Genomic DNA, 17,813 nt, shown 5'->3' on the forward strand with positions numbered 1-17,813 from the left:
TAGAGCACAGTTTTTTTATTGTCACAAATGATTTAATAATGATGATAATGTGATAATATATAAGCTACAAGTTATAATCATACCTGAAGAATAGAGAGAGCTCTAAATAGTTTTACCAAAGTAGGCTTTTTATTGCAATATTTTCAAACAAAACAGAAAATTCTGTAGGGTAGAGGCCACCTGTTGTAAAAAGTCCAGGAAAATGCCGACAAACAACACAGTTATACACATAGGGTGTGCTTTTAGACAGTTTCGATCTCTGTCCGGCACTTGCAGGAATTCAGCCTCCTGTAGACTGTACATTTTCAGTTTAAGCTTGATAAGTGGCCATTGTTGTTGAAAATGAATGTCCTTAATTCTGACATTGTTGACATTTTCAGGCAATGTAGATTTAATTTTAAAATCCCTGGCATGTAAATAGTATTTTGCTTATACTGCTGGGCCTTCATGAGATTCCAAATTTTGGATTTTTTAAATTATATGCACTACATTTTCAGCATCAATAGATTTGTGTTGTTAAGTGCAGAATAAAAATTGTAGGCCTGAAATGCTGGATGAAAGTGTCTGTATAAAACTAAAGGAATTACATAAATGTATGCTGAGGTTTTCAGGTTACATTTTGAACAAATCATTTTTGAAAAAGGAAGAGTCTAATGCTTTATATGGTAAGGTACACTTTTCACTTTAATTTAGAATCAATTCTCCACTTTTTAAGGGACATACAGACTGTTAAGCATCAATACCTTTATTAGCATCAACAGCCTTTATTACAGACAGGCTGCTGGAAAATACTTCTCACTCTGGAAACACTGTCATATTACTTGAAGATGTTATTCATTAATAGAAATGCTGTCATGTCGCAACAAGACAGCATTTCCCCTGGAAATTCAATTGTGCTATATGAGGAGGCCAGTTCTTCATTTGAGTGCTATCACTTTGAGGCATCGGAATTTAAGGTGATGTTCTTTTGACTCTACTGGCATTTTGTTGGATTGGCTTCTGATTGCATACAGAATTTAGATGGCAGTATCATTGTCCCTGAAATGACACATTCCAAAAATTAGTGGATGTAAACTCAAAATACTACAGCAAGAATAACCAGTTAAATCTGCTTTCACTTATTCATATTTAATGGTATTATAGAGCACTGAAGTCAGTCTTAATTAAGTGGTATTTGCAGAATATACCAAATATTTCCAGGGGCCTCATGTATAAACAGTGCATACGCACATTAATGTTGCATACTCCTGTTTCCACACTGACATTATGATATATAAAAACTAAACTTGGTGTAAAGCCACGCACATTCTCACGCCAGGTCAAACCATTGCATACGCATGTTTGCGGCTCAGTTTTGCAAACTGGCGGAACCCAGCGTCAAAGCAGTGCTACTGTTCCTGTGTGATTTCCCTTTATTTATTTGATTCACATCCCTGACGCGGCTTTATCAAATACACTGACATTAATGGCATATTGTTTTTCAGTTTAAGGCATCTGATTGTAATCAACCTGTAACAATATAATGATGCATGAAATGGCCAAACAATCCCACAAATCACAGCTGCTTTAGCGTTGTTAATTCTCAGTGCACCACAGAGTAATTTAACCCACTGTATCTGAATGGGGAATCACAGCTATACAGCTCTATGGCAGATTGTGAGAATTATCGGGGTTAAAGCATCTAGCACATGATACCTCAGCAGTGGGCACAGTCTACTTGAACTTCTCCCATTTGGCAAATGCTTTAGAGCCATTCCTGTTTCTGTTTCAGAAACGATTTCATCCCAAGAGCTCTAAACACACTCAATCAGTCCATCAAGTGCTCCCGGTAGAACTGTTTGTACTTACAAGTACAATTACCTCACTGTAAACTTGCATTACAGTTGTAATATTGCACAGCCTGAGCTACGTATCCTTTCATAGTGTATATTTTTCATTGTTTTTTTATTGTATTATTATCTCTCTATATATAAAAGGAAATCCTGGAATGGAAAGCAAATGCAAGGCTATGATACGTGATAATCTCAAAAGACAGTAAACATGAGACTTGGTGCCAAGAGATTGTCCCAGGGCCGTAGCAAAAAGGAGAGCGGCTGTACAGGCTTTAAAGAGATCGAAGGGCAGCGTGACAGCAGCTATAAACCCCCCCTTCCGAACGCGAGCAGCGTTATACACCCTGCAAGAAAGAATTCAAACACGCCCGGGGCCAGTAATAAAAGACAGGTATTGCTTTAACAACGTCACGTGAGACCAAGCAGTGAGCCATCATTTAAAACAAGTCAACAGACCTCTAAGCTAGCAGTTGTTGGATTGCTTTTGGCAGGCAAGCATCATGTGCTCGGAGCTCTTAAAACAATGACATGTGACAGGCAGAAGAGGCAGCTAGCAAGCAACAAAAAATACAGCATATGATCCAAAGGCGTATCCTTAGCGTATGTTCTGCCGCAACACCCTTCACAACACGAGCAGTATTATACGTCTGGGAAGAAAGAGATGCAACCAGGCACGTGGCCGAAAATAAAGGACAAGTATTGTTTTTACAAAAATTTTTAAAGTAAAAGTGAAAATAATGAATATGTAACAATTCACAAGAAAATAACAGTCTCTTTAAATTGTAGATTGCCTGCCTAAGGTAAAGTCATCCCTGATGAATGGGAACGTGGGAATGAGGGATCCTTTCATTGGATTAGCGCTATTTCAGATGTGGAATGGCAAAATGGGGGAGGCAGCTTGATGAATGAGGTCTCCAGGACTTAAAACATAACCAAATCATATTATGTGATATCATCTAATGTGAAATTCTACTCCGTACTTCTAGAATTTTTATTTTTATATTGTATTGAGGATTTATTCTGTTCTATGTATTGTACTGTACGGCTCAGAATTAAAAGACAATGAGTAAAATGACAAACTAGAACTTCATAAAGATGTTTACAAATGTTGACGCTAAACACATGCAGAGCAGGTTAGAGACTATGAAACCAGTGAAATTAGAAAGGCTCAAAAAAAACAAAAAACGGTGCTATACACATGTGGAGAAAGTTAAAGGATAATGAAAGTAGGAAAATTAGAAAATATAAAAAAAGAAAGTAAAGATCGCAGTAGCGCAAAAAAACAAACGGCCTTATTTAACTATGCACCAGTCTAACTTTGGTTTTGCACAATAATTACTACACTATTGCACCTTAATACTTAATTCTACTTTATTCACATAATTATACTTATTTATTATGTTCTACTGTACTGTTATCTTTCAATCTATGACTTTTTGAGAATCTAACTGATATTCTTCTAACTTTGCACAGTTTTTGATAAGCGGATCAGGATGCATTTCACTGCGTGTTGTCCTGTATAACTATGCATGTGACAAATAAAGAATCTTGAGAATTTCAAAAACGGAGTTTACCGCACATGCATTTATTGGTTACTTTGTTAGTGTATATATATTTATCTGTCTGCTTATTTAAAAAGCTAAATTTACACCAGGAGTCAAAAACCTTCTGTCTAGCCCTTGTACAAAAACCTAGACAAAAGCTGGGGTATCACCTTGGTAACCCCATGTACTTTTGGAACTGTGAGAGAAAAATAGCATGACTTTACAGACAGGAGTCCAATGCAGACCTCTACTTACTTTTTTACTTTGTAAAAAAAAAATTATTAACTGCTGATGATATAGATCGTTTTGTCTGTGCTGAAATTCCAAACAGCGAAACCTGTCCTGACCTCATTAAAAAGATTCAGCATATTGGGACTGGCAAGATTCCAAATATTGTTTTTACAGAAGTTCTGAAATAAAAGTGAAACTAATGAAATAGCAATAATTCAAAGAAAAAAAAATCTTAAAAGTGTGTATCCGGAAAACCAAACACGGGGGTTGGCGGGCGAAGTGAGCAGTGGGCAAAACCCCCTAGTTATTATTATTATTATTATTATTATTATTATTATTATTATTATTGTAGTTGTTATTGTAGTTATTTTACCATTTTATAAGAAAATAAGTTTATGGAGGATTTGGTTATTGAATCTCTTTGTACCATACAATAACAATAAAGGAATTCAGTTCAACAGAAGAGAGCACGTATTTACAGATGGTGACGACTGGCTTCTAAGTCGATTTAGATTTCCAGACGCTATCTTCTTGTAGCTTTTGATATCATTTTTAAGATGAAATGCAGTAAAGTATATATATTACATTATACAGATACATTTTTAACTTAATTTAAATAATGTATAATGTTATTAATTAAACATGTGGATACAGTGAACAGCGCTAGCAATGAACTGGCACCCTGTTCAGGGATTGTTCCTGCCTCTTGCTGTATGCTTGCTGGGACTGGCGTTGTTGTCTTATCCATCTGGCAGTTATGATGTTCCTGAAAATGCTTTTTAAAATCCTGTTCTTTATAGGGTGTCTTTAATGGCTATTTTATGTAAAATCTTGCATAAGTCGAACTTAAACATCTGATAAGTTCCCATGGTCCAACTGTTTTTAGTGAGGTTACTTTAAAGTACTTTCACAAAGCTTGTTGACTTACAAAGTCCCAAGCCCCTATGTAACATCTTCTTATAAGCATAAATAATTGTTAGCTTATCTGAGCTTAAACATATATATTTAATATATACTAATGCTACTTTTTCGCATTTAATTTTACATCCCAGAATTCCTTAATCAATTTGCATATATTTCAAAATAATATTTTGTCTTTCTGTGAGTGAGTCATTCTTATGTGCCTGGCATCTACCTGATAGATTTTTGTAAAAAGTAATACTAGCTTTAGTTAAACTGTTTGCTGACTTAAAAGCTACATCTAAATAATCCTAAAATAAAGCTAACAAAATAAATATTATAAGTTGTGAATTTAAATCGTCATTATAGTCTGTTTGACAATAAATTGGAAAAATCATGGGCAAATTCAATGTGTGAGTGGAGTGCCTGGCTGACTGTGATGCCCAGGTTGTGCTCATCTTGCATCATCTCATTGAATCCGAGTCATTTATAGTCATAGATGGAGATGGACATGGTGATGATAAGACATAAACATCAAGATATAGGTACAAAAGTGCTCAGTGCTTTTATTCCCCAATAAGAATTCAAACAGTAAAGTGTGGTGCTTCTTCCAAATAAATAAATAAACAATCCTTGTTAAAAACTGTATTTCCACACAGTTTAAAATCAAATAAATAAATAATCCAGCAATGGTTAACATCAAAGTTTAAAAGGATTCTGTGCCTCCTTTCATCATTCTGCCTCCCCTGCTTACCCTTCTAGTCCTTCTCGGGAGGAAGAGATGCCCTTTGGCAAGCACAGTCAAGCGTTAACTAGATCTTGTTACTATTGCCAACTTCGAGGGGAGTCCGCAAACCTTGCTCCCTTCTCCTGCTGCCATCCCTCAGCATTCATGATATGTCTTAGCGCAGTTGGTCGCTCCTGCTCCTCTGTAGTGTTCAGCAGGAGCGACCCTACACCCAGAGCTCCACTGCTCTGTATAGGGCATCGTCCCCAACTACCATGCCTTCTCTCAGCAGTACCAGCTCTGCCTTGATCCTGACTTTCCTAATCTGCTTTTTTTCTCCCCTGATTTTGCCTTACCTCCTTTCTCCTGCTCTTGCACTCCTTTTCTCCCTCTTTCTCTTTCCCAGGCTCCTTTATACTAATCTGAGTGTAGGTGTCTTAATTATAATCCCAGAGTGCTAATGAGGAAACTTGCCAAACTGATCGCATCTGTGTTGGAATGCGTGAAAAGCTAATCTGCCCATCAACATCTATTCAACTTTGTAACCATGCATACCTACAGCCTCCAAAGCTTGACTACACTGTTTTTATATACAAAAAACTCACACTACAATGGTCTTCTCAATGTACTTTACCATACTGGCAAAGAGTTGAAAGGGCAATGGCACCACACAACCACCAGGAAAACAAGAAAGCCACACTGGCATGTGCAGAACCTTTACTGCTGCCAACTGTCTTGAGAGGGAGCGACAGAAAAGATTGACATATATGCAGTTGTTGTACAGCATGTAAGGGGTCCGTGGCAGATCAGAGCAGGTTCAGGATTTTAAAGAATAGTGCGGCTCAGATTTCGTGAATGTAGGTGTGTACTGGAGAAACTGAGGAAAAGAAGGAGAAAGGGGTATCCAGTAGTCCAGTGCAGGTGAAAAGAGACAAAGTGTTCGGGGATTCCCCACAGTGGAGCAAAGGTACAGTGCTTCTGGTGTAGATCAAACTCGCTAAGCGTTCAGAGAATGGGTGATCTTGGCCTCCAGGGTTATATAGAGACTGACTGAGGTGGCAGGAAGAGGGAGCTGAGCTCTTTGGTTCCTAGCGGGTACCGAAATAGGTTTCTGGGATGGGGGCTAGATTGAGGACTGTATTTGCGTATGTCAAGCAGACCTTGTGGGTGAGCAGGGGAGATGAGAGCAAGAGACAGGAGCACTGAGGATGAGACAGAAGAAGCCGATTCTGACTTTGATTTTATTCCTTATTTTCTATTTAGAGAACTTTTTTTAAAATTGGATTTTAACTTTCTCATGACACTATTGTTTTATGGAACATTATTTAGTGAACATTTTTTATTGCACCACACTTTTTTGATACTGTTGATATGAAAATACTTGCAGTTTGCACCATTAACTTGTTGTGCCCTCACTTGCCTTAATCCGTCCTTGGTTATGAACTACTGGTGCTCCAGTGAACTGATGATGCCCATGGCTGTGGGCACAATGAATTACAACAATCTAATAGTATAGGACATTTTAAGAGGTGCTTTTACATTTTAATATGCACATTACTGTATTCTTTCAAAAAATATCAAAAAACAAAAAGAAATAGAAGAGTATAGTTGGTAAGAGAGTGGCATCATAATCGTGGTGACAGTAGAGGGTGCTGTCGCACCTCCAAACCTGCAGACAACACTCCAAAACACCAGGTAAAAGTCCCAATAATAATTATTAATATAATAACGTGCACAAAGCACCTCTACCTCCACAATTCTCAATAATAGATCAATAATCAATACAATAATTCACAATAATCAAATCCTCCACTCCACCCAGCAGCTCTGTCGCACTTCCTCCCAACTCCGGCTCAGTCTGCTGGGTTTCCCACAGTCCTTTAAATAGTCCTTGACCCAGAAGTGCTTCTGTCCTTCAGTCCATGTGATGCCATAGCACTTCCGGGTCAAATGAAGATTTATATTTTTCTTTAGACTGGAAGTACTTCCATCCTTCCGTCCCCATGACTTTGGAATACTCCCGGGTGATAATAGAAACAATCATCGTGTCTCCCTGCAGCGTCCCCTGGTGGCCCCCATGGTATACAGCAGGGCTGTGAAACCGAATTCCATTGTCCATGATGCCCTGCTGGAATTCGGGGCACCTCCATGTTGCAGGGAGGACTCCATCTGGCGATGTGGATGTATTGGCCGGGATAAGCCATCTCTCACATCGTGTAATACTTGAATATATTATCCTTCACTTCAAGAACATTACACATTATCACTATTATCTATATATATAATTCATTAAGTCCATGGCAAGCAAGACGCACGCAAGACAGAGCCACGCCCGCCAACTCACAGAGCCCTGCCCACTAACAATTCACTAAGCAGCCGTGCGAGCCGATGATTTCCGCACGTGTTCAGTCTCTCCCTGTGCATTCCCTGTGCAGCGAGCGAGCCAGAGAGAGAGAGAGAGCGCAACACACACAGGTGTGCGAGAGAGACACACACACATACAGGCACGCGAGAGAGACACTTACTAAAGCAGCCGACCATGGCAGGCAAGACGCAAGACAGCCGAGCGAATGAGCCAGAGAGAGTGAGCGACACACACGGGCGCGCGAGAGAGACACACACACACAGGCGCGTGATCTATATCTATATATATAATTCACTAAGTCCATGGCAAGCAAGACGCACGCAAGACAGAGCCACGCCCGCCAACTCACAGAGCCCTGCCCACCAACAATTCACTAAGCAGCCGACCATGGCACACACGACAGAGCCCCGCCCGCCAACTCTAACACTCCTCCCACGTCCATTACCTTCACATTGTTTTCCTTTTATTTCTGATCCCGTTCAACAACTATATGGTGACATCGGCTTCTCAACTGTGACTCCGTAACAACTCAGTACGCGAGCTATATTAAGCGTCACCAACGAACACTCGCTACACCTTAATGAACAAGTACTGAAACTTATCCCTACCGACAAAGTAACTTTCACCAGCGTTGCCTCCATCGTTACAGACGATCCCTCAGATCAAGTTTCATTCCCTGAAGAATTTCTTAACAGTCTTACTCCCACTGGCATGCCTCAGCATAAACTCAAAATTAAAATAGGTTCAGTCGTCATGCTTCTCAGAAACCTCATGCCAGCAAGAAGTTTCTGTGATGGCACTAGACTGACTGTTACCAGCATTCATTGCAATGTACTGGAGTGTAAAACTATCGCAGCTCCTACCTCACAAACTGTCCTTATTCCCCGGATATCCCTGACCCCATCAGATTCAAATTTGCCTTTTACTTTTACACGCAGACAATTTCCTGTTAGATTGGCCTTTGCAATGACAATTAATAAGGTACAGGGACAAACTTTCAAAATGCTGTGCCTGTATCTGCCAAAACCAGTTTTCAGTCACGGACACTTGTATGTTGCTCTCTCCAGAGTTCCATCTTTTCATTCACTCACAGTCGTATCCTCAAACCCACCCCATTTGGACAACTGTGTCGTTCAGGAAGTGTTCACCCATCAATAAATAATTATGCGGCGTATGCTATGCCACGGGTTGGCTAGTGTGATTTATTTGTGTTTTATTTCTTTCATTACCAGTTGACAGTAGAACTTAAGTTGATTTCTACTTTGTTGGTGGAAAGTGATGGAAATAATATGTGACCTTTCACATATGTGCAATAAATCTTAATAAAAATAGGACACTTTCTGAGTGGTGAATTCATTTCCTCCTTTCTATAGGTGGAGTGGTGGCTCAGAATCTAGGGATCTGTGCTAGCAATCAGAAGGTTGCTGGTTCAAATCTCATAAATGCCAGAAGTGATTCCACTCCTTTGGGCCCTTAAGCAAGGCCCTTAACCTGCAATTTCTTTATCCTTGGTATGATGTTAACCTGCATCCAGCCCTGCCAGCAGGTCCTCCAATTTGTAAGGAAAGATTTGGGGGTTGGAGACAGGATTGGCACTCTAGCCACTGTATAAAAAAAAAAAAAAGATCACACTATTCCATTCAAATTAGTGTGCTGCTGAGGTGTCACCCGCTGCACTTGGGCTCTAAGTTAGGATCCTGAGATGGTTTGTTGTGTGGTGAGTGTGTCAACGTGCTGTACCAGTGCATGCTCCCAACCTGTCTCTCTCTGTCTTTATATAGATCTGACTGCTGTGAGTCATTATCTATCTATGTATCTATTTATCTAAAATACTAAGGGTTGTGTCCGTCTCTTACACTATTACTCACAAACCGCAGGGGTTAAAAACCATGATTTTTGTGTTAATTGAAAACTTATCACATGATAACAAGGTGGTGAAGCAACCTCCAAGAAGTTATCAGGCTTTGTGTCTTTCTAATGGCAAACTGCTTGAGAGTATGACATGGCAGAAATTAAAAGAACAGCAGTGACATCTGCTGAGCGTGGGAAGATTAGTCATTGAGCAGCTAGCTAATACTATGGCTCATGGGCATGCTACACACACTCCATGATACAGACTGCAAGAACAGCAATGACAGAGAAATGTTTGCCGTCAAATAAAGAGATCATCAAATACTCACTACTTCTCCCCATATGCAAACATTGTTTTTACGTCCTTACATCAATGTTTAATCGAAAAGTACTATTTACAAAAAGTTGGATTGGTGATATGCTCACTGTGAGGCAGTATTTTTTTATATTGAAATTAAAAGAATGTGTGGCCTAAATGAAAATGTTCAATTTGCTCTATATGTATGAGCCACCCTTTATTTGAAGTCCATAAGTCCACATGTTTCCTTGTTACTTAGAAGGCACAGACAAGGGACAAATGGAAGGGTCTATATCAGTCCAGTCTAGCTTTTTGGGATTTAATCATTGAATTAAATTAAGTCTGCATTAGTTACTTGGTATCAACAATTTCAAGTTTTTTGTCAAATATACAGAGTACAGAAAAATTCTTACATGCATTTCTGATGAGCATGTCACTACTCTTCAGCACCATGATCAGTGGTTAATATTTTTTTAGATTACTTATGTCCTTCCATTTTCTCAACACAATGTTTTCCACACACGTTCACCGGTCAGTAATATAACATTTAGGAGTTGGTCTCGTCCGTTATAGGAGATGGACGTCTGAAGCAGAGCTCCGCTAGCAGCAGCTTTATTTTCCCACGTATTTCATATTATTTAGAGGTATCCTGTATTTAACCCGACCAAGGACCTTCCACTACAATATACAAGCATGAGTAACAAGAAGAAAAGTCAGAAAGAACTGGAAAAGAAACTTAAAGCTGCATCAAAGTCTAGACAGACATCCGGCCCGAGTGCAAGGTATGGCCTCTCGGAGACTGACCTGGAACAAGCAGACGAATGCGCAGATTTCCTGGGACCCCGCTCCATTGTATCGTCTCTAGTCGAGAGTGAAAATGGGAGCGAAGGTAAAAGTGATACAGGTCGCGATGGATCGCTGATTTCTGAGGATCATTCGAGACTAGAAAAGGCCCTGCAGGATGTGCTCTCATCTACTCATCGCGAGCCCGCAGCACCTGCTGTAACAGGACCTGCATTTCCACTCGCGGAGCATGAAATCCGAAACGAACTGTCCGAACTGAAAGAGATGATCGCTACACTGGCCACTGCCATGGCTACAGCCATAAATGAGCTTAAGAAGGATAACAAGAATGAGCTTAACAAGGCGAACATTGAGCTTAAGAACGAGCTTAACCCCTTAACCGCCCTCTGCCGGATATATCCGGCACCGTTGTTTTATTGCTAACGCCATACTGCCGGAATTATCCGGCACATTTGCCTGTGGTTATATGAATGCCTGGCAAGTAGTATAACTGACGGTTTGGCGTGGGTATTATTACTACGTTGTATTTCGACAAGTCTGTGGTTGTTTTGGCCGGTCATGTGACATGATTCGCATGTAACAGCTGTGAATATGGCGAAACGTAAACTGACTTCAAGTGAGGCTTTACAGGCGATTTTGGACAGTTCTGATCATGATTGTAGCAGTTCTGAAGAAGATTTTAGCGACAATGATGAGCAGCAATGTGCGCTGCATGATACTGTGAATGAAGACGCATCGGATGACGGCGATGAGTGGGTGTATCCCCAGCATCTCATCTGGACTGCTGCCCGAGGTGAACTACCTTTTCTGCATCCGTTTGAGGCAACGTGTGGCTTTATTGTTGATGTAAACAATTACACTGCTGAGCAGTTTTATGAGCTGTTTGTGTCACCTGATTTGATCAGACATTTTGCTCATCAGACAAATCTGTATGCAGCACAGTTTATTGAGAAAAATCCCAATTTACCTCCACATTCCCGTGTTCGTGCTTGGGTAGACACTGATGAAAACGAAATGAAAAAATTCATTGGGATTTTGATGTTGATGGGAATAATCAGAAAACCAGATATTGAGATGTACTGGTCTACAGATCCTATGTATGCAACACCTATTTTTGCAGCTGTCATGACACGTAACCGATTCTCTTTGCTGCTGAAATTCTTTCATTTGAATGACAACAGAAATGAGCCAGATAAGAAAGATCCAAACCGCGACCGCTTGTTCAAGCTACGTCCTTTGATTGATCATTTATTTGAAGCATTTCAGTTGCCCTACATGCCAGGACCGTCAGTTACAGTTGATGAAAGTTTATTGCTGTGGAAGGGCCGCTTACAGTTTCGACAGTATCTACCATTGAAAAGGGCACGGTTTGGTATCAAGATGTTTTACTTAGCTGAGAATTCAGGTTACATTTATAGATTTCGTGTATACACTGGCAAAGAGGATCCTATGAGTAGTATTTCAGCAGTGTTGCCAGATGAATGTAAGGACTTTGGACTTTCAGAAAAACGCTGTCGTGTCTGTTCAAAGAAGGGTCAGCGTAGAGACGTCAAGACCTTCTGCTCAAAGTGTCCCAGCAATCCAGGACTTTGTGCAGTTCCCTGCTTTGGCCTGTGGCACAGCAAACTCAAATACTGGGAATGAAAACTATGATTGACTGAACTACTTTTGACTTTTGAATTACTTTTGACTGTTCCATTTTGTAGTAGACAATAAATCCAGAAGCCTGAGAAAAGGTACATTTTGTGTTTTATTATGTGTTTGCCCCATTTCTAGAACTTGCACAACATTTAGTGGTCAATACTGCTTGAATAAATGTAAAAAATGTAAAAAAAATGTAAAAAAGTAAAAAAAACGAAAATTGTTCAGATTTCGCCTGGCGTGGGGAATATTTAGGGAGTTGGCGGTTAAAGGGTTAAGAAGGATAACAAAGACAGGGAAACGCATCTATTTAAACATTTTGACGTGAACTTTAAAGGCATGTTGGAGAAATTAGGGGAACACATTGAAGAAAATAGATCCAAACTGAAAATGCTTGCCGACCAGATTAATGACATTACAGATCAGCTGAATGATGCTAAGCAGGCATTCATGGCTCGAGTTGAAACAGCAGAACAATTGGCGTCTAACGCCGATGAAAAAGCTACAGCTGTGAATTCCGAATGCAAAAAACTCGGAGACAAACTTGCGGCCCTGGAAGATGGGTGCAGAAGAAACAATATAAGAATTGAGGGTATACCTGAGAAACGAGAAAGCTCAAGCCCAGTGAAATTTGCAGTAGAATTACTCTGTAAAATAATTGTAGATGATTTTAAATTCGACATTGAGATAGCAGCTGCTTATCGCATATACAGATCAAGCACCTTTAAACCTAGGTCTTTTATTGTCCGCTTCAAGCGATTACAATGTAAGCTTGATGTGATGGCACTTCTCAGACACAAGCAAGAGATTATATTTGAAAATAATCTTATTCATATTTTCCCCGACTTCTCACCATTAACAGCTGCAAAACACGCAGCCTACTTTAACATTAAAAAGTTGCTACAGAAAGCCGATATCAACTACAGCCTCTTGTATCCCGCCAAACTGAAAGTGGAAGTTCAAGACCAATATTATGTATTTTCAAGCAAGGAGGAAGCTGAAAAGGAACTAAAGAAGCTGTTTCCGACACTCTTTTGAAAGTTAATAAGGAGCCGTATTCTGTCAAGGCATGGGAAGGACCTATCATCTGCTGTTGGATCCACTTTTAAAGAGACTGGTATTATAATTATGCATCCTTTTCTTTACTTGGACATTATATGTTTATGTCTTAATTACAGTTATAGACGTGAGTATGGAAGTGTGGAAGTAATTAAAGTAGGGTTTGGGTTTTTTTTTTTTTTTTTTTTTTTTACTACCTTTAAGTAGACTGTTTAACATCATACTCTTGGTTTATTGCTATTTCTACTATTACATTACTATTACATTGCTATTACATTTATACTATTACATTAGGATTTACTGTTTATCCTAGACTACTTTTTAAAATCATCCCCAGGGTTCATTCTTTTATTATCTTAATATCTTAAAATTGCTGAAGATTATTTTAAGCTTAAAGACTGTTAATGATTATATTTTCGGCAGATAGTATTTAGAATTCAGCTGCAATAGATATCTCTTTGTTTTAATTCTCAAACGCCGCTGCGGTGTGGGCTTTGTTTTGTTTTGGACGTGCTCTGTCTCTTTGTATGTCAGAGGACCCAGGACATTGCGAAGTGGGATCAAGCCTCATGTGGGGAGGCAAAATTGGGGGGAGGGGGATATGGAGGGATAAAGGGGGGAGAGAAGGAGAGCAGGCTATATCTAATCTATTCTTCAAATCCTTATAACTATAAATATCAATGCAACAATAGGCTAAAATGCAATAACTCATGGGGAATTTTCAAATTAAGATTAAAACTGCCTCACTACCAGTTAAGAATATAAAATGACATTAAAAACTCAGAATCAATGTCTCCATGATGGGACAGTTAACTTTGTGAGCTGGAATGTTAAAGGCCTGAATCACGAATTAAAGAGAAAGAAAGTATGCTCACACCTAACAGGCTTAAATGCTAAAATAGTATTTTTACAGGAACTAAACAAGGATCAGTTCAGACTACAAAAAGACTGGACTGGCCAAATGTTCCATTCTAGCTTTATAAAGAAAACTAGAGGGGTGGGAATTCTCATACACAGAACAGTTCCATTTGTAGCATCAGATGTAGTATCGGACCCTGAAGGGAGATATGTGATTGTCATGGGCAACTTATTTAACAGTAAAATGATTTTGATAAATGTTTATGCACCCAATGTCGATGATAAGGAATTCAAGAAAAATCTATTTGCATCCATTCCCAATGTGAACACTCATAAAATTATAATGGCTGGGGACTTTAATTGTGTTTTAAATCCACTCTTAGATAGGACTCCTGTGACAGGGAGGACGACATCTAACACCGCAAAGACAATTACACAGTTTTTAATTGACCACAACTTATCAGACCCCTGGAGCTTTCTTAACCCAAACTCAAGATCATATTCGTTCTACTCACCAGTGCATCATAGCTACTCAAGAATTGATTATTTTTTTTATAGATAATAATTTCCTGCCTACGATTAAATCGTGCAAATACGACAGAATTGTTATCTCCGACCATGCCCCTCTAGTCTTGGAGCTAAAATCATTAAGCCCCTCACACTCACCTCGTAGATGGCGTCTTAACCCTCTTCTATTAGCAGACGAGAACTGCACAGAATTTATATCCAAACAAATCAGCTTCTTCCTAGAGACAAACACGCCCACAGAGGTTTCTGCAGGAACACTCTGGGAAACTCTAAAGGCCTTCTTAAGAGGTGTGATGAAATTAAACCACAAAACGAAATATTAAGGTTTGGGGATTAGCCCCTTATAATAATTTGTTTGGTCAAGATGATAGATTTTCATTTATCAGACATTCGACAACCGTTATTTCTTCTGTCAACTTTTATATACAACAAGGCAATCAAAAATGGCTACAGGAAATGACGAAAACAGGATGTGACGTCATCAGTAATGGCCGGAGGTGACGTCATCAATGTGGGACCGGAAGTGACGTCATCCGTTATGGCCGGAAGTGACGTCTTCACTGCGGGACCGGAAGTGCCGTCATCAAGGCAGAATCGGAAGAGACGTTGTAAACAGGAGCCGGAAGTGTTATGGATGGTGAAATAGATGATGGATCTTTATCTGTAATGCTAATTATCTCGGGTAGTTCATTATTTGTCTTCTGTGTGACATGACCCACCCTCTAGCCCAGACCCATAGGGTCTGGCGGTCTTAACCGAGCTGTCGAAGGTCCGGGATAGAGCATCAGCGTTGAAATGAAGAGAACTTCGTCGATAAGTGACTCTGAACCTGTAAGGTTGTAAATCCAAGAACCACCTGGTAACACGAGAATTAGACTCCCGATTCAAGGCCATCCACTGTAAAGCGGCATGATCTGTCACGGGAGTGAATTCCTGTCCCAACAGATAGTATCGAAGATGTGTCACAGCCCACTTAATCGCCAAAGCCTCCCGCTCCACCGCTGCATACCAGGTCTCCCTATCCACCAGTCTCCGGCTAAGGTACAACACGGGGTGTTCAGCACCATCGATGCATTGGCTCATCACGGCCCCGAGTCCTGTGTCCGATGCATCGGTCTAGAGAATAAAAGGATAGGAAAAGTTAGGAGATTTTAAAACAGGTGCTGAAGTAAGGGCCGATTTCAAGTCACTAAATGCAGCTTCAGTAGAAAGATCCAATACCACTTTAAGAGGAGCCCTTTTTCTTTGTAAGATTGATGAGAGGCGCAGCCCTCTCTGAGAAACGAGGAACAAAACGACGATAATAACTCGCCAAATCCAAGAAAGCTTGAACTTGCCTCTTTGTAATCGGACGGGGCCATTTTATTATGGCATCAACCTTAGAACACTCTGGCCGTACTGATCCACCACCCACCAGCTAGCCCAAATATTTGGCTTCATGTAACCCAAAGAAGCATTTCTTCGGGTTAATACGAAGTCCGGCTTTAGCTAGTGTGAGAAGGACTGCCTGCACTTGAACCACATGATCCTCCCAGGTGCCGGAATAAATGACGATGTCATCCAGGTAGGCGGCACTATAGGAATTGTGGGGCCGTAACAGTGTGTCCACCAGACGTTGAAAAGTCGCTGGAGCCCCGTGCAACCCAAAAGGGAGGACCTTGTAGTGCCAGTGTCCACTAGGGGTACTAAAAGCATTTTTTTCTTTAGCAGAATCCGTTAAGGGAATTTGCCATTACCCTTTAGTCATGTCAAGAGTAGTTAGAAACTTAGCGTTACCCAACCTCTCGAGGAGGTCATCCACTCGAGGCATGGGATACACGTCAAATTTAGAAACCTGATTGAGACGACGGAAGTCATATGTTCTTTTAGTACAGGTCGAATTTTATTTAATCTATCGCGTAATTGTGCGATATATTCCAATATATTAGAAGATGAGAGGACCTCCTCCTCCCATCCTTCTTTTAACATATCCAATAAACCTCGAGGTTATCTTCCATAAAGGAGTTCAAATGGGGAAAAACCCGTGGAGGTCTGTGGCACTTCACGATAGGCAAAGAGTACTAGGGGGAGTAACTGGTCCCAGTTCCTGACATCCTCGCTAACTACCTTACGTAGCATCTGTTTAAGCGTCTGGTTAAAGCGTTCCACCAGCCCATCTGTTTGAGTGTGATAAACCGACGTTTTCAGATGTTTAATTCTGAGTAACCTAGCAACTTCCCTGAACGTTTCTGAAGTGAAGGGAGTTCCTTGGTCTGTTAACACCTCTTTGGGGATCCCAACACACGCGAAAATCCCTACTAATTCCTGTGCGATTGTCTTTGAATTTGCTGAACGCAAAGGGACAGCTTCTGGAAATCTCGTGGCATAATCCACTAACACTAGTATATATTTATAACCTCGCAGCAAAGCTTCAAGGGGTCCCACGAGATCAATTCCAACTCTTTCAAAAGGTATATCAATTAAGGGAAGGGGAATTAAAGGAGCAGGAATCCGTCTAGGAATCTGACACTTTGGACAAGACGTGCAGAAACGTCAGACCTCCTCATTAATTCCCGGCCAGTAAAATCTGAACTTAATACATTCTAAGGTTTTTTCGGTCCCCAGATGGGCTCCGAGTAAATGAGCATGTGCTGATTCACACACCTGACGACGATAGGTACGTGGAATTAACAACAACTCTCGTACAACACCTTCATGTTCAGCCACGTGATATAACAAATCATTTGTAATAACAAAGTAAGGCATTCGTGGTACAGGTTCATCAGACTCATGTCCATTTACTGAAATTACTGCATTTCTAGCGAATTTCAAGGAATCATCGTTCCATTGCTCCCTTTTAAAAGAGGAAGGAGTAAATTTAAACTGAGAAGTTAGATCACAAATGGGATCTTGGGCGATCTCTAGGGGAGGAGACTCATTCACAAGGGGTCCTACGGGAGGTGGGAGGCCCCTCGTAGTGCCTGATGTGCCTTCGTCTCCACTATCTATATTGTCAGTTTCACTATTTTGGGAGCTATTACACGGCGTGGAGGCAATCGGAGACACTTTTTTACCCTCCATTATCAGGCCTTCAATAATTACAGGTTCAGTTTTTATCTTACCGCTATTAATTTGAGACCAGTCTCATCCCAATATTACGGGATACGGCGGATCCGTCATAACCACTACTGTTAGA

At 40.3% G+C, this 17,813-nt stretch overlaps 1 protein-coding gene across 33 annotated transcripts in view; it reads left to right on the forward strand.

Annotated features, from left to right (window-relative positions):
- rims2a (regulating synaptic membrane exocytosis 2a) overlaps positions 1–17,813 on the forward strand; it is a 1,351,795-nt gene that overhangs the window by 827,824 nt on the left and 506,158 nt on the right. The gene's annotated exons all lie outside the window — the stretch shown is intronic.

Source organism: Erpetoichthys calabaricus, chromosome 13, assembly GCF_900747795.2.
Source record: "Erpetoichthys calabaricus chromosome 13, fErpCal1.3, whole genome shotgun sequence".
In the NCBI taxonomy this organism is placed as follows: Eukaryota; Metazoa; Chordata; class Cladistia; order Polypteriformes; family Polypteridae; genus Erpetoichthys; species Erpetoichthys calabaricus.